This window comes from Pantherophis guttatus, chromosome 1, assembly GCF_059756535.1.
Source record: "Pantherophis guttatus breed Tessera chromosome 1, ASM5975653v1, whole genome shotgun sequence".
NCBI classification, from domain to species: Eukaryota; Metazoa; Chordata; class Lepidosauria; order Squamata; family Colubridae; genus Pantherophis; species Pantherophis guttatus.
Window position 1 is genome coordinate 137,253,545 of NC_142063.1, and position 22,994 is coordinate 137,276,538.

General features: G+C 44.2%; 1 long non-coding RNA gene across 1 annotated transcript; it reads right to left on the reverse strand.

Annotated features, from left to right (window-relative positions):
• Positions 1-1,201: 1,201 nt before the first annotated feature.
• LOC117674687 (uncharacterized) lies at positions 1,202-3,938 on the reverse strand. Its single transcript, XR_004593949.2, has 2 exons — positions 3,726-3,938; positions 1,202-1,380 (listed from the first exon to the last, which is right to left on the reverse strand). It is a non-coding gene; the product is annotated as an uncharacterized LOC117674687 (long non-coding RNA).
• Between the last annotated feature and the right edge of the window lie 19,056 nt (positions 3,939-22,994).

Consider the following 22,994-nt stretch of genomic DNA (forward strand, 5'->3'; position numbering starts at 1 on the left):
AGATACGTGCAACCTGCTTTTATGGCAATCTATTCCCTCAGTTGTGATATGTATTCATGTGAGTTCTTTTCTCCCTTAAAAGGAAAAAAAAAACAAACAACCCAGACAAGCTTACAAGGTGTAACTTTAAATTAAAGAATAACAGAAGGAAACTATTTAGTTCTTTCACCCTTTTCATCACACTTTTGAAATAGATACACAGACAGACACATACACATATAATATAAGAAAATTCCCTGTTTAGGATCAGTCCTATATTAAATTGATAGCACCTGCTTTTGGTTTCAATTTTTGACCTTTAAAATACATTGGGGAATTTTAGTTTTGGTAACACATTGTTCTCTAAGGTCCTTTTATGTGGGCTATTTACACAAATAGACTTGGTCTATATTTTTAATTACCAATTTTATGGAAATCCAGGCATTTTTGACAACAAAGTGTTCCTTTATTTAGAGAGAGAGAGAGAGAGAGAGAGAGAGAGAGAGAGAGAGAGAGAGAGAGAGAGAGAGAGAGAGAGAGAGAGAGAGGCTTTGTCCATTCCTTGATACAATTGTAAGCCTTGTCCCATATGGACCAGGCCATCTGGACTAAAAGCAATCAGGATAGACACTGAATTGTGAACTACAACTGTTGCGCAGAAGGCTAGCAATCTCAAAAATTGGTTTCTCTAAAAGTGCTTAACGCGTTGCTATGTAAAGAACAAGATGCTAGCCTCTGATAATAGTGCTTCCCGCAAGCTGCTGTAATGTATGCAAAAGCTTGACGAGTTTTTAAAGAACAAATCTTTTAAACTGTAGACACACAAGTACACACACACCCATGCAATTAAAGCACAGAAAACAAGACATCACATTTTATTCTTTTTATCAAGAAGTTTTTCAGACTGCAGGTCCCCAGGATTTTTCCTTTATTACTGAGTCTGAAATCAATGAGGCTTCTTTAGTTCAAATATTCATGTTATAATTTCGACCATTGATTTAGCAAAGGACTTTGAGGGGTGAGGGGGGAAACCTTTGCATTTATATTCGGATGCTTTTAGAACTTTCCTCAATTTTAGTTTCCTAAACAGGTTTCTAGCATGAAGTATCAATACATCAATATCTGCTATATGTTGGCTTCAGAGTTTCATTCATTTTGTCCCCTTGGTTAGGCTTATTCTATTTAACATTTTCTATTAAAAATAATGCAGCATACAAATTGCTTTTCAATCCTTGAATAATTTATCTTCAAAGCACCACAAGTAGGCATGAGAGACAGGGCTGTTCGTGATTTCAAAGTGTATTGTTTTTTCTCTTGATGGCTGTGGTGGAATCATTATATCTAGAGTCACTATTTGCTGTTCAGCTGCAAAAACCACACAAAACCACACAATCGTAGAATCTGTAGAAAGTCAAGATGATGGGGAAATTATGATACATATGTGATGATATCTCCTTTCACGCTTGTATCTTATATTACATACAATTTACATTATTTGTTCTCTCCTTGTCCCCTTCCACATACAACTCTCCATCCAAACTTTCCCAAACCCTTGAAATAGAAGACAGAGACATTAAGAGGTTGCTGATATATCTACATAGATGATGGAAACACTGCTACTGAGCATTTATAGAGATGAGGTTACTAACCTAAGACCATTGCATTTATCTCAAAGTTGAGCAAGGATCCTACCTAGTTTCTTCCAAGTAACAACCAGTGCATCATCCAAGCCTCTTTAGATGATTCTTGCTGGGAATATCAGTGTGTCTGTTATTACACATGAACAAGTGTGATTGAAGGAAATGAAAGTAGACAGCTTGGCACGACTGTTTCTAATGCAAAGTTACACAGTGCCATTTCACACCTTCCCATTGCAGATCAACTTTTTGAGAAAATTTGAGAACATATGATTAAGTTTGCAACAGGAGTAAGGAGAAAGATTGTAAAGAGAACTTCAGCTAAATACTCTTCACCAGAGTGCCTTGATAATAATCTGGCAAGGGAAACTCTGTTCTGATTAGTTTAATTAAGTGTGAAATGTGATACATTTATATCATGCACATATGTGTAACCAAAAGAATACAGCTCAACGGAGAAAAGACCTTTTGATAAAACTGTGGTGATTAAACAAATATTTAAATATATGGTTTAAACATTCTCAAAACAAACATTTTTAGATTTTAATGAAGAGGTTTATAATATAGGAGTTTTAATACAGTATTTCTAGACTTCTCCTGTGACTTCATAGATCAACAGCAATCTAAATATTATTTCAAGAGACTGTGATTCAAGTAAATATGAGGGTTTTTTAAAATACTGTGTGTAAATTATGTCATAATTTACAGCAACTTTATGATCAGCCAGCATTCACTGTTGACATAATAGGAAGAAAAAAATATATGTGGCCAATAGTTTCTCTAAGAAAGTCTTATTTTGACTCAAACCAAATCAAACTTCTAAATATGTGTTTATGATATAGATAAAATAAATATTAATCATGATGTAAAACATACGTTTAGTTTGTAAAAGATAACATCTAGTATTTTATGTGTAACTTTTAATGATACAATAAATACTTCCCTTCCTCATTCTCCCCCCACAATCTTATATGACTTCCCAAATTTGATTAAGTGATATTTTTCAGGGGGCAGAAGATGCTACTTATTTTTCACCAATTACGGTGATTAAAAAGTTAAACTCAGAGACTAGTTATTTATAAAGAGACTGATAGCAATAGTACTTAGATTTATATACTGCTTCACAGTGCTTTACAGCCCTCTGTTAGCCCTCCCTAAGCAGTTTACAAAGTCAGCATATTGCCCCCAACAATCTGGGTCCTCATTTTACTGACTTCGGAAGGATGGAAGGCTAAATCAACCCTGAGCTGGTGAGATTGGAACTGCCAAATTGCAGGTAGCCAGCAGTCAGCAGAAATAGCCTGCGGTACTGCATTCTAACCAGGGTGCCGCCATGGCTCTGATGTTATTAAATACATAGCAGAGTGCATTGTTTGACTGATTGATATTAGAAGTACTATCATGATATTTTTATTTTTTATTAAATTTTGATTTTATGACATAAAATCCTAACTGCAAGGATATAGTACCATTATTTGTTGCTATATGACATCTTCATCATAAAAAAACACCAACTGTCGTATTTTTATTTACATTTTTTGTATTTTGATTTTATGATATAAAATCCTAACTGCAAAGAGGTAATATCATTATCTGTTAAACCATGCAGTATATCTTCATAAGAAAACACAAACTTTGGAATACAGTATCATAATCTATGCGCCTTGGAAGCTTATAATTGGTTGTTATTTTAACCAATTGTATTCATCCTGAAAAGGACTAATTTTTGGGAAATGTCTCTATACAAGAAATTTGATTCCACCGTGCTAGGAGACCTTCGCCTTTCAGTGCTGATTCCAATTGTGATTAATTCTCATGAGTACCCACTATGTAAAATTGCGTAAATGGCTAACTTTTGACATTTCTTAGAAACTTACTGCCAGATAATTTTCTGGCTGCATAGAATTTCTCCATGGCAAAATAGAAGCTTACAGGGAATTACTATCAATGCAAAAGAATGATATTTCTGCTGTTTTTTTAAAAAAAAACCTATTTGGTAATCTCTGAGTTATTACACATATAGATTTCCAATAAAATAATAGGTTACAAGCAAAGGAGAGTAAAATAATCAGCAAAACAGTCCTACATAAACCTCACTGAATCACCTACATTCATTGTAATTGCTTCTTCAGGTTGTAAGAGACAAAAGCCTTTTTTAAATATAGAAGCTGCCATCGCAATCTGCTAAAAATGAAACTTTGTTCAAAATGAGCAGTTATAGAATTGCTTATTGCAGGTCAAATATATCATAGTCATTGTGTCATGAAGAAATTCAAGCATCCTGGTTTTCTCTCCACTGGCCATAATTGCCGTACTTCAATGTTACTCAAATCCCATTAGACATGAAGTATTCTGGGGAAGAATGTCTGTGGAGATTCTCAGTCATCTAGGTCATAATTGCCTCAAAGGTGCTTTTTCCTTCCAAAGGTAACTGGACTATTATTTCTCCTTGAGGAAGAAGAAAACATTTTGCTTCTCATCCAAGAAGCTTCATCAGTTCTGATGGGGGAGGGGGAATGGAAGGTTAGGTGCTGACAATTGAGACTGGATGGTGGGGAATAGAAGAATAGGTTCTGATAGGATGGTGGGATGAGTGGGAAGGATTGTGTTTCTTTGCAGTCATCTTTGCAGGTAGTTAGCACTCTATGAGAGCTGTTGAGGCCACTGGGGGGGTATCTGTGCTCTCAGGGTCACCTGAATCAGGGTGCAATTGGTTGTGGAATCTTCTTGGAATTGATGCAGGGGCTGAGTTCTAAATTAGAGATAAGGTAAAGGTTCCCCTCGCATATATGTGCTAGTCATTCCAGACTCTAGGGGGCGGTACTCATCTCCGTTTCAAGGCCGAAGAGCCAGCGCTGTTTGAAGATGTCTCCATGGTCATGTGGCCGGCATGACTAAACACCAAAGGTGCACGGAACACTGTTACCTTCCCACCAAAGATAGTCCCTATTTTTCTACTTGCATTTTTTACGTGCTTTTGAATTGCTAGGTTGGCAGAAGCTGGGACACCCTGTTATGTGGCACTAGGGATTCGAACCGCTGAACTGCCGACCTTTCGATCAACAAGCTTAGCATCTTAGCCACTGAGCCACTGCATCCCTTGCAAATTAGAGATAGGTGGTGTCTTATTCTTCAGTTAAGGGAGGGGTGTTCAATTCTAACAGATGGATTCTTTTACCCCTGTTTTAAACCAATGGTCCTGTCTATCCAAAATGTAGACTTAGCTGTCTTCAAAAGTGTGGCCTTTGTCTTTCAAATGCAGATAGATAGCTGAATATTGTCCTGATGGGTTTGATCTCCTATGTTGTGCCTGTGCTTGTGAAGGACAATCCCCCAAAAATGTCAGGAAAAAGAGTTGCTGAAATGAGGAGGAACAGGAGTTTTTTTCCCCTGCCAACTAGACTTAAAACAATTTCCTGGATAGATCCCAATACTAGACAATGCTGATCTGATTAAAACTACCACTCTGCTATTACAGTATATTTATGAAAGGAACCATTAAATTTAGAATTGGGCCAAATTCTGAAATGTTACCATTCCTCCTGAAGGCCCAATAATTCACTGAGTTTCCTCAATGACTGTCTTATTTTTGTCTCTAATAAACAATCTTTTGTTGGAATGATGTTTCTCTGAATGCCCTTGTGGTTTCACCACTTAGATACATCTCTTGTTTTCACAATCCTCAGCTGCATTCTGAGCACATCTGTCAAATGATTGCACTCTTTATTTGATCTCAGCAGATGGCAGCACTTGGTTGGATTCTATCTGGGATAAAAACTAAGCAGGGTCAAACCTAGTTAGCACTTGAGTGGCAAAGTACTAAGGAATACTAGGACTCAGCGTGAGATTATTTTGATCTAATTAGCTTTTATCTGAAACTATCACCTGAAAACATGTCATATCTGTTATTGTTATTGATGATGATGTTTATTATGATTTCCAACTGCTCCAAAACAATTTTGGGTGATTCACAACATCAGCAGGAAGCAAAATTAAACTACATTCCATATAAACCATAATACCAAAATATTCTCATCACTGTTTGCACACTTACATTACAGTTAGAGCTCTGTGCTTTGGGTCAAAAGATAGAATTGGGTATTTATCAGTATATTGATAATACCAAACTTCAAACCAATGAATAACCTTACTCAATAGTTTCATGTGGGTGTTAAACAGGAAGAGAGTGAGGGTAACTCGCCATGACATGAAGGAACAAAGAGAACCACTTTAAAACAGTGCCCCCTGTTCCCACCCCCGAAGGCTGTTAAGAAGGATCAATGAGTCATTAGGAGCTCAAGAAACACCAGGATGGATATACCATCCGATCCTGACTTCATCAAAAATCAATGACAAATGTGACCAATGATATTTATGGACTGAACCCAGCCTGAGACGTAAGTGCAATGGGTCAAGATAATGCCAATATAGAGACGTAATACCATCCATTTTGGTAGCCAAGAATAAAATCATTTGTGGGTTCAAAATGACCTTTCCATTTGGGCAACAATTCAACATCGCTTTCCTGCATCTTTGGAGGTGAACATCTGCAAGGAGCAGGATCCTCAGAATGACCTTTTCTATTGCTCTTGTTAATAGCATGAATCATTCCGTGGTAGGCAATTGTTTAGATAAACAGTTTGTAAGTCTTTTTGCACCTTCTCTCTTAGAAGACTAAGAAAGAAAAAGAGTAGACCAAGATGGACAATATTTATCTTTAATTTCCTTAGACCACAATAAAAAGTATAGATGGACCCCAGTGGTGGGATTCAATTTTTTTTTACTACTGGTTCTGTGGGCATGGCTTGGTGTGTGTGGCTTGGTGGGCACGGCTTGGTGGGTGTGGCAGGAGAAGGATACTGCAAAATCCCCATTTCCTCCTGATCAGCTGAGACTTGGGAGGCAGAGAATAGATGGAGGTGGGGCCAGTCAGAAGTGGTATTTACCGGTTCTCTGAACTACTCAAAATTTCCGCTACCGGTTCTCCAGAACTGGTCAGAACTTGCTGAATGGGCCTTTGAACTACCTCTGATGGGTCCTTACTTGGTTCCCTCTGAAGAGAATTATGAAACTGATAAAAACCCTTGTCAAATTCATGTCTATATCAAAAATATGCTGTTGGGTTTTTTCACCTTTTTGAAGAGCCTTTGCATATACCTTCCTAACAACTCGTGAGTTTGAGGTTCTCGAAGAAAAATGCTAATGTAACCACTTTGCAGCCCTCTCACTAGCCTAGACATAAATGATTAGATGTGAAATTGACAAGGGTTTTGTCTGATTTAGTGAGTTGGCTGCAAAGCAGTTCAATTATCATTTTTCTTTCCAGAGTCTGAAATTCAGGAGTTGTGAGGAGGTATATGGCAAAGTTCTCCCAAAAGGAGAAAAAGAGCAACAGCATATTTTTGATACACACAAATACACACAGAGAGAGAGAGAGAGAAAGAAAATGAGTTTTGCAGGAGTTTCAGCTACTTTGCATCTGAGCTGGAAATAAATTAGTTCAGCTCACCCACACAACAAACATCAGGACAATACAGAGGTCACAATTCTTTTCAAGCTAGTATCAAATCTGCTTGTGGAAGTGCCCTTAGTTATAAACTCTGAATAATCAGCTACAAAAAAAAAAGTATGCCTAGATACAGCAAAGCATTTCAGATTTTATTTTAACAGGTACTGAATCTATTGTTTATCATAAAATGAATATAAAATGGTTCAGATTTGAGGACATCTGAGAGCCGCTCTTGATTTAGAAGTGGCTGTATATGTGTTGATTATTGTGCAATAAAAGGAAAGCTATAGATTGTTTTTCTGAAAGCTCTTTTTCCTACAGTGACAATCAAATCCAGTCCCTCTTAATGGATTTTCTTCCACAGAGATGCCTCTGTTCTCGAGCAGTGGACATGAAGTAATGAAACTCCATTATGTGGCTTCTTAAAGGAAAAGTCAACCAAAGGGGATTGGAAAAATCATTTCTGATCCTTTGGGTCCATACACTAAGCCTGCTACAGAATTATTATTGATTCTGGTGCCTTTGCAGCAACTTTCATGATTCCTATTTCTGTATCTTTCTGGAGAGATACTTTCTGTCAGCGCTATAGCGCATTTCTCTCAAAGGCACAGGTAAGGCAAATTCTCTGACACTGAATAAAACAGTAGTGTTAAGACAATTCCGCAAGAAACGCAAAAGAGTAAACCCTTCAGCAAAATTTATTCAAGATGTAACATTAATTATCTACACATATATCACTGCTTGGTGGCCTTTGAGATTCTGAGATTCATTCAGGTAGCGAATGGAATTGTTGTCTGTATTGCTTCTTTATTATATACCCCTGTAATTTTAGGGATATTTTTTTTTTAAAAAAATTGATTTATATGCTGCCCTTCTCCAGAGAGGGATGTCAGGACGGCTTACAATGCGTTAAACAATAGCCTTCATACTTTTGTATATTTATACAAAGTCAGCTTATTGCCCCCACAAACTGGGTCCTCAATTTACCTACCTTAGAAAGGATGGAAGGCTGAGTCAACCTTGAGCCTGGTGAGATTCGAATTTACAGTAATTGCAGACAGCTGGTGTTAATCACAATGCTATCAGTCTGCTGAGCCACCAGGCCCTTACCAATACAGAAAAAAATTGATCCAATGATCTCATTTTTTAATTCACACATGCAAATTGTTTCAATTGTGAATAGGTAACGGAAAGTAAATTGAACACAGTATGCATATTATTTCTTAAAGAAGCTTTTTTAAGGAGAACAAGTGATCAATTTTAATACAACAGTTATATTTTAGAAACTTCAAACAGTAAATATCAGGGGTGTCAAACTCGTGCTGATGTATTGTCACATGACATGTCACAACTTTTTTCCCCCTTTGCTAAAATGGGGGGTGGGCTTGGCCAACGTGTGACGCATCTGGCCCACAGGCCACAAGTTTGACACCCCTGCTCAATATGATAGAGTGGTTAAGGGCTTGACTAGGATGCTGGATGTTCAAATCCCTCTCTCAATAATGGAAATTCACTAAGTGAATTGGAAACAATCCTTCTCAGCCTAACCTCAGAATCATTTTAGGTTGCCATGTGGTCATAGAGTAGAAAAAGGATAATAATATTAATGACAACAATTATATTAATAAATAAGTAAACAAAAAGAAAGGTAATTCCAAAATCTCAGGAATAATTCAATAACTTAAAACCAAGAAGTGCTTTCCTTTCTCCCTTGAGGGTGGAGACAGCAGCCAGACGTGGGTTGTGCTCATTGGTCAGAGGATGGACTGAGCCTGGAATTCTTTTAAATCCGCCCCCTGTTGCTAGGGCTCCCAGCTTTTTGCTCAGTCATCAGACTGGACAGTTGTGTGGTTTGTGAGCTCTAGTAGTCTTGTTTATTAGAGCTAATTTCTTTCTGCTAGATTATTTGGTTGACATTGGACTGTTTGACAATTCTACTCTAATCTGATTTGGAACCTTACTTAGCTGGGGATTCCTTGAATTCCTACTGTTTAGTCTTCTTACCTCCATTCCTCCCCTTTGTCATCATTATTAGAAGGTCAGTGGCTTAACCTGGTTGGTGGAGTTTAGCGCTCCCGTGGGGAGGGTGGTCCGACAGGCTATCACCTTCTGGTGTAGCCATTTGCCTCAGGCCGATTCGAGGAGTCTGCGCTCCCTTTTTCGGCGGGCTGGCAGCCATTTTTTCCCTCGTTGACTTAGCTGTCGTTTGCTGCCTGTAATTTGAGCCTTGTGCTCTGTGAGCTTAGCCGCTTGTCGGCTGCATAATTCTTCCCGGCTCTCACTCACGATAGCCCCGGAAGCCTCGTGAGCGGCTTTGACAGCCTCCAGCTCTAATTACGCTCCTCGCTTCTTAGTAAGCCATTCAGAGCGGCGCAATTGTCTTGAGCAAGCAGAGCATCACGCTCCCCACCTTCTGCCTGCCTTGCCTGCCCGTTTATCAAGTGCCCGGCGTTAATTGCTTTCAGCTGACTAGCGCTTTCGCCGGCGCTTCGGAGGAGCGTGCTGCCTGTGACCGCTCTCCTTTCTAGGCAGCTATCGGAAGGTTTTTCGGGGCAAATTAGGCTCAGCTGTGCAGCGCTGTAGCCTCCTGCATAAGAGAGACCTTGGCGCTGCTGCCTGACTTCGCGCCCGCGCCAATTTGAGGCGCCAAGTAAGGCCCTACCCTTTCTGCTGTGAGTCTCCTGCCCTTCTGACTGTGCCTCACTTTCAAACGGCAGTTTGCGATCTGAGGCTAATTGGGGGTGTTTAGACTGCTGAGTCTTTTCTGACTTACATTAATTGTAAAGAATTTCTGGCTATTCATTTTCCCTCCCTGTCACCATATTATTACTGGTAATTAAGTCTTATCATGCCTAAATCAATGACTAAATCAAAACATGGCCGAAAGGCCACAGTTCAAGCACAGTCAGTGGCCTCAAGCAGGGAGGAGCAGGCCCAGGAGCGTAATGAGGGTCCTCTACTGAGCCCTTCACGCACAGGCGCGAAACGTTCTGCCAAGAACCCCACCTCAGAGATAGGTCACGATAGGTCTGGCAGGAGCCAAGGTAGGGAAGCTCCTAACCTTGACCTGGCTCACCCCAAGAGACTCAGGGCTAATTCTAATTCTAATGTCCCTAGACACGCAGCTTCTGTGTCTTCTGATCAGGTGTCCCTTCAGGATTATCAGTTGTCAACTGAGTCAGCTGATGTATGGGGTTCCTCTTCAGCCGTGGGTAAGGTTTCTACTGTGGAGTCTAACGCTCCCGTCCCTTCGGGGCTCCAACCTTCCCCTTTTTCTGTCCCGGCCCGAACCTCTACGGAGGTCGGTCCGGCTCCTGACCAACCTCAGGTTAGTTGGCAACCTGAGGATATTCAGCACATGATCGCTGTGGCAGTGCAGCAATCCTTGGCAGAGCGTGGTTTCCCGGCTAAGGCACCAACTCCTCTCCAGCCCGCTCCTTCTGTATCTGAGGAGCCTATGGAGGATTTTAATATGGAGGATGCAATTTCTCTGGCGGGTTCAGATTCCCCAGCAATCTCTTGTGTCAGCGATCATTTCATCCGGGCTGATGCTGAAGCTCCGGAACTGGAGTTATCGGAGGATGAAGGCTTGCCCGCTGATCAGCCCGCCTTTACAGGCCTGTTTCCCCAGGCCCTTTTTAAGTCTCTATTATTTAAAGCGGTAAATGCAGCCCAACTGGGTCCATCTCCCACTCCAGAACCTGCAACTGCAGCAGGCTCCTTAAACCCGTTGTTTGCAGAACAACCTAAACCGATAACAGCAATCCCAACGCCTCCTCTCTTTTTAGAGGTCATACATAAGCAATGGTCTGCACCATCTTCGGTACCTGTACCGTCCTCTATGGACAAAAAGAATTTCATTGTGTCCCCAGACCTTGATTCCCTGCTGCAGATACCTTCTATTGACGCTCCTGTGGCCTTACTTTCAGCGTCTTGTCTGCCAGGGGATCCGGAGGAAGGGCTAAGGCAGGAAGAACGCAGGGCTGAACAGGTCCTGCAGAGGGCCCATCTAGGGGCAGCATGGGCTATTAAATCGGCGGCCACAGCCTCTTTCTTCAATCGCACCACGCTTCTCTGGCTTCGCCAGCTGCAAGACAAGATGGCCTCAGAGGCCTCGAGGTTGAAACAAGATCTCAACAAGATTGTTGCTGCGGTGCAATTTTCCGCGGATGCCACCTTAAACGCTACGCGGTTTGCGGCAAAATCCATGGCCTCCGCTGTTGCGGCTCGTCGCTTGGTCTGGCTTCGCCACTGGCAGGCGGATGCCAGACACAAGTGGCGCCTAGCCTCTGTCCCCTTTTCGGGCACGAAGTTGTTCGGTGATGCCTTGGACAAGTTTCTTATCGAAACCAAGGACAAACGAAAGATCTTACCTGCTGTTTTTCGGAGAGGGGAACCCCGCTTCTCTCCTTATGGTCCTCGCCCCCCGATGAGGTCTTCGGAGGGCGGTCTGGGCTCTTCCCGTTCCATGGGTAACTTCCATACAGGGTATCTAGGCCCTAGACAGAGGAATTTCCAGGACAGACCTCCCAGGGGGAGGGGTTTCGGTTCCCGGCGGCCCTTTCGAGGGGGAGGGGGTCGCTCCATCCATCGCCGTCGTTAGTGGTACCTGCGATCCTCCCATTGGTGGAAGATTGGGCCTCTTCACCAAAGCTTGGGAGAGTACCACTTCGGATTGCTGGGTCTTGGCCTCCATTTCATCGGGATTGGCCATCGAATTTGTTTCCACCCCCCTTTGTCTTTTACTCGCTGTCCCCTGTCCCAGATGGCCGAGCGTAGATCCCTCATTGAGGCGGTTATCAGCCATCTGCTGGCCATCAATGCCATCCAGCGTGTGCCTTGTGATCAAGCGGGACAGGGGTTTTACTCTCGGGTCTTCTTGGTCCCTAAGTCATCGGGTGGGTGGAGACCCATTCTGGACCTTAAACGTTTGAACCGGTTTGTAATCTATAGAAGGTTCAAAATGCAATCCTTACGTTCAATCCTAGACGGTGTTCGGAGGGGCGATCTCCTCTGTTCAATAGATCTCACGGAGGCTTACCTCCATATCCCCATTCGCCCTTCCCACAGGAAGTTCCTCCGTTTTTGTTATGCTGGGGTTCACTACCAATACACGGCCTTATCCTTTGGCCTTTCTTCTGCTCCCCGTAGCTTCACTAAGATTTTGGCAGCCTTGGCGGCTCACCTCCGGCTTCAAGCCATTCGCCTCCAGTGTTACCTGGATGACATCCTCCTTATGTCATCTTCCTATCAGCAGGCCGTGTCTGATCTCCGCCTTACAATTCAGACACTAGCGTCGCACGGCTTCTCTGTTAATGTAGAGAAAAGTCATCTAGAACCCTCGACTAGGATTCTTCATTTGGGGGCTATTATCGATTCGGAACAAGGTAGAGTGTTTTTCTCCCCGGATCGGCAGGCCGCGTTACGATCCATGGTAGCTAAGGTCTTGAGGGATAAGAGAGCTTCCCCTTTATTTCTTTCCAAACTCCTAGGCAAGATGGTCTCGACCATCTCTATTGTTCCCTGGGCCAGGTTACATCTTAGAGACCTCCAATGGTTTCTCTTGCCTTTTCAGAGAACGGGCAAGGGATCCTCTCTCACCAAGGTGAAAGTTCCAGGGGAGGTGCTCTCATCCCTTCGCTGGTGGCGCTCTCCAATGCTCTCCAAGGGCTGTCTGTTCCTGGACCCTCAGTGGATAACAGTGACCACCGATGCCAGCAAATTCGGCTGGGGAGCTCACTGCGGGGCTCAGATCGCGCAGGGGACGTGGTCCAACGTGGAATCCACCCGCAGCATCAATTGGCTGGAGCTGCGAGCAATTCACCTGGTGCTTCGAGCATTCCAACTTCTGGTTTCCGGCGAGCACGTGTTGGTCCTCACCGACAACACCTCCGCCAGGGCGCACGTCAATCGCCAAGGCGGCACCAGATCTCTTTCGCTGATGCGGGAAGCAAAAAGACTAGTCCTTTGGGCGGAAAAACATCTGGCCTCCTTGAAGGCGGACCATATCTCGGGTGTCTCGAACGTGACAGCAGACTGGTTGAGCCACCAACAGATAGATCATGGAGAATGGAGCCTACATCCTCTCCTTTTCCAGAGAATAACTGCACGTTTCGGGAATCCGCAAGTAGATCTGTTCGCCTCCCATCAGAACAGCAAGTTACCTCGCTTCTTTTCACGTTTTCCTTCCAGTCAGGCAGAAGCAGTGGACGCCCTGCGCGCCCCCTGGCCACAGGGCTTACTGTACACCTTCCCTCCATTTCCCCTCATCCCGAGGGTAATTCGGAAACTATTGCTGGAACAGGCAGAGATCATCCTGGTGGCGCCACACTGGCCGAGGAGATCTTGGTTTGCGGATCTCATGCACCTCTCAGTGTCCCCTCCTTGGAGGATTCCATTTACTCCAGACTGTCTCAGCCAGGGGGCGATTCTACATCCGGACCCTCAGTGGCTTCAGATGACCGCCTGGCGGTTGAGTGGGAAGCCCTGCAGCGGGACCGTATCCCTCCTGACATAATTCACACCATCCAGGCATCCCGGCGATCATCTACTCAACGGATCTATTCAGCTACTTGGCGGTCTTTTTCTTCTTGGTGTGCATCCCAAGGGTCTTCCCCTCTCCAAGCCTCCATCTTACAGATACTCCGTTTTCTACAGTCGGGTTTGGACAAGGGGCTGTCTCCAAACACCCTCCGGAGGCACGTGGCAGCTATTTCTTCTATCCTGACGTATAATTCTGTTCATTCATTGTCTCAGCAACCGCTGATCCGAAGGTTTCTCCAGGGTGCAACTAACCTCTGCCCACCTGTACTACATCGGTATCCCTCCTGGGATCTCTCCCTCGTGCTGGACTTCCTTATGGGATCACCATACGAACCTCTCGCTTCAGTCAGCTTACGTCTGTTATCCGGCAAAGTAGCCTTTTTGGTGGCTATCACCTCGGCGCGCAGAATTTCCGAACTAGCAGCGCTCTCCACTAGGGATGATTTATGTGTTTTTCATGGGGATCGGGTGGTCCTCAGATTGGACCCTACCTTTGTGACTAAGATTAACTCTCCTTTTCATCGTTTACAGGAACTGGTTCTACCAGATTTCTATCCTTGTCCTTCCAACCCATTGGAGAGCCAGTTACACACCTTGGATGTCCGCCGGGCACTTGAACTCTACATCCAGAGGACTGCGGCTATTCGGCGAACAGAATCACTGTTTGTTTCCTTTCTACCGTCTTCTTTAGGTCAACGAGTGACTTCTTCCACGGTAGGGCGCTGGATCCGTACGACGATTACGACCGCATATGAACTTCGGTCGTTGCCTCTTCCTAAGTCACCATAGACGGGGGCCCAGCCCTTCCCCATCCCACACCAGAAAGAAAGAAAGTCCCAGTGTGCATCCATGGGTTCCTCCTCTGCCCAGCAAGCATACCAGCCTACGCAAGGCATCACCCCCCCGCCCCCGAATGAGAGATGAGGAAGAAACCCAACGACACCCTAGACAGGCACACAGAGCCCCACTGTGGGAGGAGGGGCCACTGAGGGCAGACCCACCCTGGTTCAGAGGGAAGTTTGATGGGGATCCAGACCAAGTAGCACAGTTCCTCGATGCAGTTGAGGTCTATATCGAGCGCTATGGGCACCTTTACCCATTCCCCAGAGCCCTAGTCAATACCATTTCAGAAGGGCTGGAGGGAGAAGCAAAGACTTGGTCATCAGCCCTCTACAAGAATAGAGCCCCCCAACTGCAAGATGCAGATGATTTCTTGCAACTACTGCGGGCGAAGTTCGAGGAAGCAGGGGAGGACCCATATGTGGAAGACGAACTCAGAAGCCTAATGCAGAGAGGGAAGCCCATCAAGGAGCACATTCGTGAGTTCCGAAGAGTTGTGGGCACCTTGCCTCCCCTACCAGAGCAACTACTAGTGTATTTCTTCAGAACAAGCCTAGATAAGCGGATCGCTCAAGTGACCGCTTATCGGGACATCCCAAACCGACTCTCCGAATGGTTCCACGTGGCGATGCAAGTTGAAAGGGGACTGCGTGCCAACGACATGCTAAAGCAACCAGAGGCCAGAGAGAGATACCAATCGGACCCGAGGCCACATACCAGACGGGGAACCATGGCACTACGTCCTACCCAAAGGCCTTTCATTCCGTGGAGCCCAATGAGATGCTACAGATGTGGAGGAATGGGCCATCTAGCAGCAGCATGTGGAACCCCGGGCCTGAGGCCAAACCCACAGCCAAAGGCACAATGGGAACAGGGCCCCAAGCGAGCCACCAATGCGCCACAAAGTCTCCCCCCGTGCACAGAGGTCTTCGCCCACCTGACTGAGACAAGGGGAGTCCCGGATGATGGAGACCAATCCCCCGACTTGTATGACAGTGAGGACGAGGGTGAAGACGACCCAATGGTGAGTGGACCCATCCACCCTTTCCTTTTCCCCATACGCCTAACAGCCCCAAAAACAGGTACCCAAGAGACTTTCCAGGCCCTGATAGATTCGGGCTGCACCAGGTGCATGATTAATCTACCCACAGTCCTAAAATTGGGGATCCAAGCTAAGAAGCTCAACCACCCAATTCGATTTGAGCAAGTTGATGGGACCCTAGTAGGCAGATCTTACACCACACACCTGACCGAGCCAGTGAAGCTAGAACTAGGGGATCACTGGGAGACGATACGGTTCATAATAGCCCCCAAGATGGCCGATCCAGTCATACTGGGACTTTCCTGGCTAGACAAGTGGGGTCCAATTATCTGGTGGCAAGAGGGGACCCACAGATTGAGGATAGCCAAAGGGCCCCAACCTCTGCCGTTCCAACCAGAACAAACACCCCCCACACTTGAGCCCCAACGTCTCCCACCTGAACAAAAGAAGATGGCACCAATGCAAGGGCCCCTCCCGAAGGGCACCACGAAGCAGCTGGGGCCCACATCCAACAGCACCCATGAAGCAGAGCAGATTCCAAAAGACTACCAAGACCTAGCAGAGGTATTTAGCGAGACCGAGTGTGACATCCTACCTCCCCACCGCGATGCTGACTGCGCCATCGAAATCATCCCTGGGGCGAAACTACCTAAACCTAAATTGTATGCCATGACGCCCCGTGAAATGCAAGAAATGCGAAACTACATAGACAAAAACCTACGAAGGGGTTTCATTGAGCCAGTCAAACTGTGGGTTGCGGCACCGGTCCTTTTCAAAGAGAAGAAAGACGGCTCTATGCATCTGGTAGTTGACTTTCACGACATCAATGCAGTCTGCATACACAACTTATACCCCCTCCCCCTCATGAAAGACATGCTAGCCCACCTGGCCAAGGGGAAGATTTTCACCAAACTAGACCTCCGCAAAGCCTACTACCGAGTATGCATCAGGGAAGGAGACGAGTGGAAGACAGCGTTCAACTGCCCCCTGGGAAGTTACCAATTCAAGGTGATGCCATTTGGGCTACAGGGAGCCCCAGCCGTGTTCATGCAATTGATAAACGAAGTTCTACATGACCACCTGTACAAAGGGGTCCTCATCTACCTAGATGACATCCTCATTTACACGGAGACCATAGACAAACACATACCCCTCGTACGCAAAGTGCTGGAAAAACTGCTGAAAGTGAACCTTTATGTCAAACTGTCAAAATGCGAGTTCCACCGATCGCGTCTAGACTATTTAGGTTACCGAGTGTCAAATGAGGGGATAGAGATGGACCCGGCTAAAGTACAATCAGTCCTAGACTGGCGACCCCCTCGTACCTGCAGGCAACTACAAAGCTTCCTGGGGTTCGCGAATTTCTACAGGCAATTCATCCCTTCCTTTGCAAGAATTGCCAAACCTCTGATGGACCTCCTAAAGACAGGGAGTCCGACAATGAAACCCCGCCCGGGACAGCCTCTACAGTGGGACCCGGCCTGCCAACAGGCATTCGAGACACTAAAACGAATGTTTGCAAAAGAACTGGTCTTGAAGCATCCTGACCCCGAACAACCCTTCATCATCCAAGCAGATGCCAGCGATGTGGCAGTAGGGGCAGTCCTACTCCAAAAGAACAGCCAGGGGGACCTGCAACCTTGTGCCTACACATCCCGCAAACTCACCGACACAGAGAGACGACGGGCGGCATGGGAAAAGGAAGCATTCACAGTGAGATGGGCGCTGTTAACCTGGCGACACCTGCTAGAAGGAGACCAGACACCGTTCAAGGTTTGCACTGACCACAAAAACCTGGAGGCCCTCAAAACCCCACGGAAGTTATCGCCCAGGCAAGTCCGATGGGCCCAATACTTCAATTGTTTCAACTTCAAGCTGAAGCACATCCCAGGGGGGAAGAACTTTCTGGCCGATGCCCTCTCCTGAATGGCTCAATACAACAGTGAACGTGAGCAGATAGTGAATCCCATCATCCCTTCTGCCCAAGGAGTGGGCCAAGTAACCACCAGATGGCAGCATCAAGACCAGCAGAGGCAACCCACGAGTGACCTAACGACAAGGCTCAAGGTAGAAATGTTGGCGGACCCCTGGTTCCGAGACAATCAACATCTCTTGACAAAGAGAGATGGCCTAGCAAGGAGAGGGACAAAACTTTATGTCCCAGAGGCCTTACCCACCTTGGTCCTCAAGAGAAGTCACGATGTCAAACCAGCGGGACATTTTGGCTTCCTAAAGACTCTGCACTTAGCACGGAGACAGTTTTGGTGGCCCCACATGAGAAAAGATGTAGACAGCTATGTAAAAAGTTGTACCATCTGTGCCACAATGAAAACCTGAGCAGGAAGGCCCCCGGGGCTGCTGCAGCCAGTAGCTGAACTGTCAAGGCCATGGGAGGAAATTGCTATGGACTTCATAGTCGAACTGCCGAGGAGCAGCGGAAGCACAGTGATCTGGACTGTAATAGACTTATTCTCCAAACAGGCACATTTCTTACCCTGCAGCGGACTACCCTCAGCCCGCCAATTGGCCAAACTGTTCGTAAAACACATCTACTGCCTGCACGGAGTACCCAGAAGAATCATCTCTGATCGAGGTGTCCAGTTTACAGCGAAGTTCTGGAGGGAATTCCTTCGATCAATAGGATCATCCCAAGGCCTCAGCTCAGCGTTTCACCCGAGCACCAATGGGGGGGTGGAGAGGTTGAATGCCATGATAGAGCAGTACCTGAGGTGCTACGTTGACTACCAACAATCAAACTGGGCAGACCTCTTATCGTTTGCGGAGGTCGCATATAACAATGCTGTCCACAGTAGTACTGGACTAACCCCATTTAAGATAATGAGCGGCATCGATTTCGTCCCCATGCCAGAGTACCCAAGGGAGCTTCCTTCCTCAGTTACCTTGACCGAATGGATGGCAATGCTGAGAGAAACCTGGGAAGACGTCAAGAGGGCATTAGTCAAGGCAGCACAGTCTTATAAGAAACAAGCAGATAAGCACCGAGCCCCCCAGAGGCTGTTCCAAGTAGGGGAGAGGGCCTACCTCTCCACCAAGTATTTAAGATTCAGACTCCCGACCAGAAAACGGGCCGAAATTCATAGGATCATTTCCAATAGTAAAAATAACCAACCTGGTCACAGTACAATTGCAGTTGCCCCGGTTACTAGGGAGGATACACCCTGTTTTTCACAGTAGCCTCCTGAAGCCTGTGGTAGGGTCAACTTTAAGGCCGGTGCCACGTGATCCCCCAGGGCCCTTGATTGTTGGAGGCCAGACCCACTATGAAGTACAGCGAGTTCTCGATTCGAGGTGGCACAGAGGGCGCCTCCCGTACTTAATTAAGTGGAAGGGTTACCCTTGTCAGAAGCTTCCTGGGTGAAGAGCACAAACATCCAAGCTGACCGCCTCATAGCTAAATTCCATGCAGATCACCCGGACAAGCCGGGAAGGGGTGGGGTACACCCTCGGACGGGGTAAAGTACTAAACTTGTTGTTTATCTTGCGCAGGCCTCATGGAGAGAGTGAAGGGAGAGGGGCCGGATATCAGCGTTTCAGCACTGACATAGAAAGGGAGATAAGCCCTGGACTTTTGCCTGCTAAATCCCTTTGAAGCTCGGTCTCTGTGGAAATGAAGAGGGGGGGAACATTTCTGTGAAATGACGAGACAAGACGTCAGGAGAGTGACTTGGAAGATAGCCAATGAGAAGCAGAGAATTGGGGATCAGAAAGGGAGGGATTGGGGGGCAAAAGGTCAGTCTTGTCCGCACGAGTCATGATCCGGTTGCTGTGCTCAAATAAAGAGAAGATTTCCTTAAAGATTGGCAGTTTGGAAATTCATTTATTTTGAGATAGCATCGAAGTCTGACACAACAACAGAGAAGGCCCTCCTCCTAGATCCACCAGTCAGAATAATTGGGCTGATGGGACCTGCAGTATGCCTCCTCTGCCAGCATGAGTGGTACGGGCCAATCCCAGTAGGGTGAGATGGTCCTTCAAGTAAACGGGACCCACGCCATGAAGGGCTTTAAAGGTGATCACCAACATCTTGAACTGCACCTGGAAGCAGACTGGTAAACAATGCAGCTCGTGGAGCAGTGGTGTTACAGGGACCATTCTTCAGGCATCCAAAACTACCCATGCTGCTGCACTATGCACCAGCTGTAGCTTCTGAATGTTCTTCAAGGGTAGCCCCATGTAGAGCGCATTACAATAGTCCAGTCGTGAGGTGACTAAGATGTCATTCCATGAAGCTTTGAAGATCTGGTTGTTCTCCCGGCCCTTGGGTTGAGATGGATGGAACCCCTTCTTGGGTATCTCTAATTTTTGTTTTTGTATGCACATTGTATCTTGATCCCAGTTTGTCTGTATTGGGTTTCAGAGTATTATATTGTAAGCTGTCCGGTTAAAGTTAACTGGCACTTAAGTTGAATTAATTAATTAATTAAATGAATGAAATAGCAAGTGCTAGCATTCTAATAATGTTGACTTTTATAGCCTGCTAGGCCTTTCCATTACCAGATCATATCATAATGCAGCAAAATGTGCTTATTTCATTCAAGCCCATTGTAAGTCATATAAGCTAGCATGACTTAAAAGCTAGTTATAAATGTGAAACCCTCCTTCAGGATGAATTCATGTTCTGAATGGGGTAAGTACATATGTATATATATATATATAAAACCAAAGACAGTTTAATGGATTGTACTGGGATGTGTTGTATCTATTAGAAATGAGATCTCTTTCTGTTTTAAATGTTTGTATAACCTCCACTGATATGAACTCTAAACAGAACTGAATGAGCTTTGAAGATCAACACAAATATAAATCAAAGCCTTCCAAAGCATCTATTGAACAGAATGTTCAGAGACATACCCCAAGAATAAAGTAATGATAAACAACTCAACAAATAAATAAAACTTAAAATAAAGCTCCTGAAACTGCACTTTATAATAAGGTGCTTTAAATGTAAACCACTGGCCAGAAAAATATAAGCTAGCATAGGATGGATTCTAGACAAATTCTTATTCTTCAATTTTGTTTATGGGTTTTGAGATGTGTCTATTTATTTCACATAAGTTCATATAACTCCCCTCTTCACAGCACATGCTAGCCTGACAGAGAAATTTGATCCATGGTATCCTTTAAATTTCACCCTTGAGATTCCTTTTTCTTGAAGGAAAGCCCCACTTTTTCTATATAACAATGGACCTAGTTTGTATTTCTCCATCCCACAGTCAACATGGAACATACTTTATACTACTGAGATAGCACTTAAATTAGTGAGAGAGATTCCTTAAGAAGACAGGTCATGAAATTTCTATTAGATGGTAGTAGGTGGTGCCTAGGGAAAAATTGGGAGGAAGATGAATACTACTTGGAATCTATTATTTATTTATTTATTTTGTCAAGCATGTATTCAATAACATATATAAGTATAGACATAATTATGAATATATGAGATGGATACAAATAAAAGGAAACATTAGGACTGGGATGGTAGGCCTGCTGGTGTGCTTATGCATGCCCCTTAAAGACCTCTTAGGAATGGGGTGAGGTCAACAGTATACAGTCTAAGGGTAAAGTTTTGGGGGTTTGGGTAAGAAACCACAGAATCAGGTAGTGCATTCCAGGCATTGACCACTCTCTTGCTGAAGTCATATTTTCTGCAATCAAGTTTGGAGCGGTTTACCTTAAGTTTGTATCTATTATTTGCTCATGTATTGTTGTGGGTGAAGCTGAAGTAGTCATTGACAGGTAGGACATTGTAGCAGATAATTTTATGTACTACGCTTAAATCAGACCGAAGGTGGCTTAGTTCTAAGTTGTCTAAGCCCAAAATTTCAAGTCTGGTGGCATAAGGTATTCTGTTAAGGGTAGAGGAACGGAGGACTCTTCTCGTGAAATATCTCTGGACTCTCTCAATTGTATTAATGTTTGATATGCATTGTGGGTTCCAGACAGATGATCTGTATTCAAGAATTGGTCTAGCAAATGTTTTGTATGCTCTAGTCTAGTTAGTAGTACAATATTACCAGAGAAGAAGCTACGCAAGATTAGGTTAACAACTTTTAATGCCTTTTTGACAATGCTGTTACAGTGAGCTCTGGCACTTAGGTCATTTGAGATGAGTACTCCAAGATCCTTGACAGAGTGAGGGTTGTCTACGAGGTCGTATCCTCCCAGCTTGTATTTTGTGTTTTGATTTTTTTTGCCAATGTGTAAGACAGAGCATTTGTTGGTTGAGATTTGGAGTTGCCAATTGTTTGACCATTCTGACAGATAGTCAAGGTCTTTTTGTAGGGTAGCAGTATTGTCGGTTATGTTGAATAGTTTTACATCATCAGCAAAGAGAACGCTATTGCTTATAATATGATCACAAAGGTCGTTTATGTAAAGTATAAAGAGTGTGGGTCCTAAAACACTTCCTTGGGGGACACCGCTGTTAACAGGTGCAGGGTTTGATAGTTCTCTATTTTGACTACTTGTTGCATGTTTGATAGGAACGCAGCTAGCCACTTATGCAGGGATCTGGAAATGCCATAAGGTTTTAGTTTTAGAAGTAGTTTGTTGTGTATCTACTAGAATCTTCAAATTTGCTTGTTGTGTCTTATCTTGAGAATTATCTTTACAACTCAGCTCTCATCTACATATGGAAATGAAAATGTGTACACAACCATTAAGTATGCCTTGGGATTGAATCCCATCATTTAAATGAAATTGCCATGAGAAGGGCAACATAGAGTCATCATACACTACAATAGGAAGTAAGATTTGAGCAGTATGCAGTTATTCAACCCAAATAAACTATAGAAGCAAAACACTTACAAGAAATATGTGTAATTCTGGCACATTTGAACATTTGAAAGGCAGGCTGAATTCTAAGATGCACAGAGCAGGAAGATGAAACACAACTCTGAGGGTGTGAAATTGTTAAGGAATCCATATAACACTCATGAGAAACAAGCACTGTTATTCCTGACTTATTCATGTAGATTTTACCAGGCGTTACTTTTTCGTTTACTTGCATTACTAACAGATTTCATGTAGAGGAAAAGAAGAAAAGGAAGGATAAAAGATATACGCTAGTGCATGGATATGGGAAATAATATGAAATTTTACCAGTTTGCCACTGTTTTAAGTTTTTTTTTCTTTGCATAGATTGGTATTGTAATCAGAATCAGTAAGTTATTCAGCACCCAATCTGTTAGATGTAAAGCTCCCCCTCTCTTTATTTTCCTTGAAGTAACATTTTAATTAAGTTAGTGAAATGCTTTTTAAATTCCAGCTAACTGTTGATTCTAGACAGAAATTTTACAATAAAAGGACACAAAGAAGAAAATAAGACTCATAAAACACTGACAATAACTCAGCTTTAATTTTCTGTTAAAGAAATATTCCAAAACTGAAAAGCGCTACTTATTCATTCAGATTAGTGCAGCAAAAG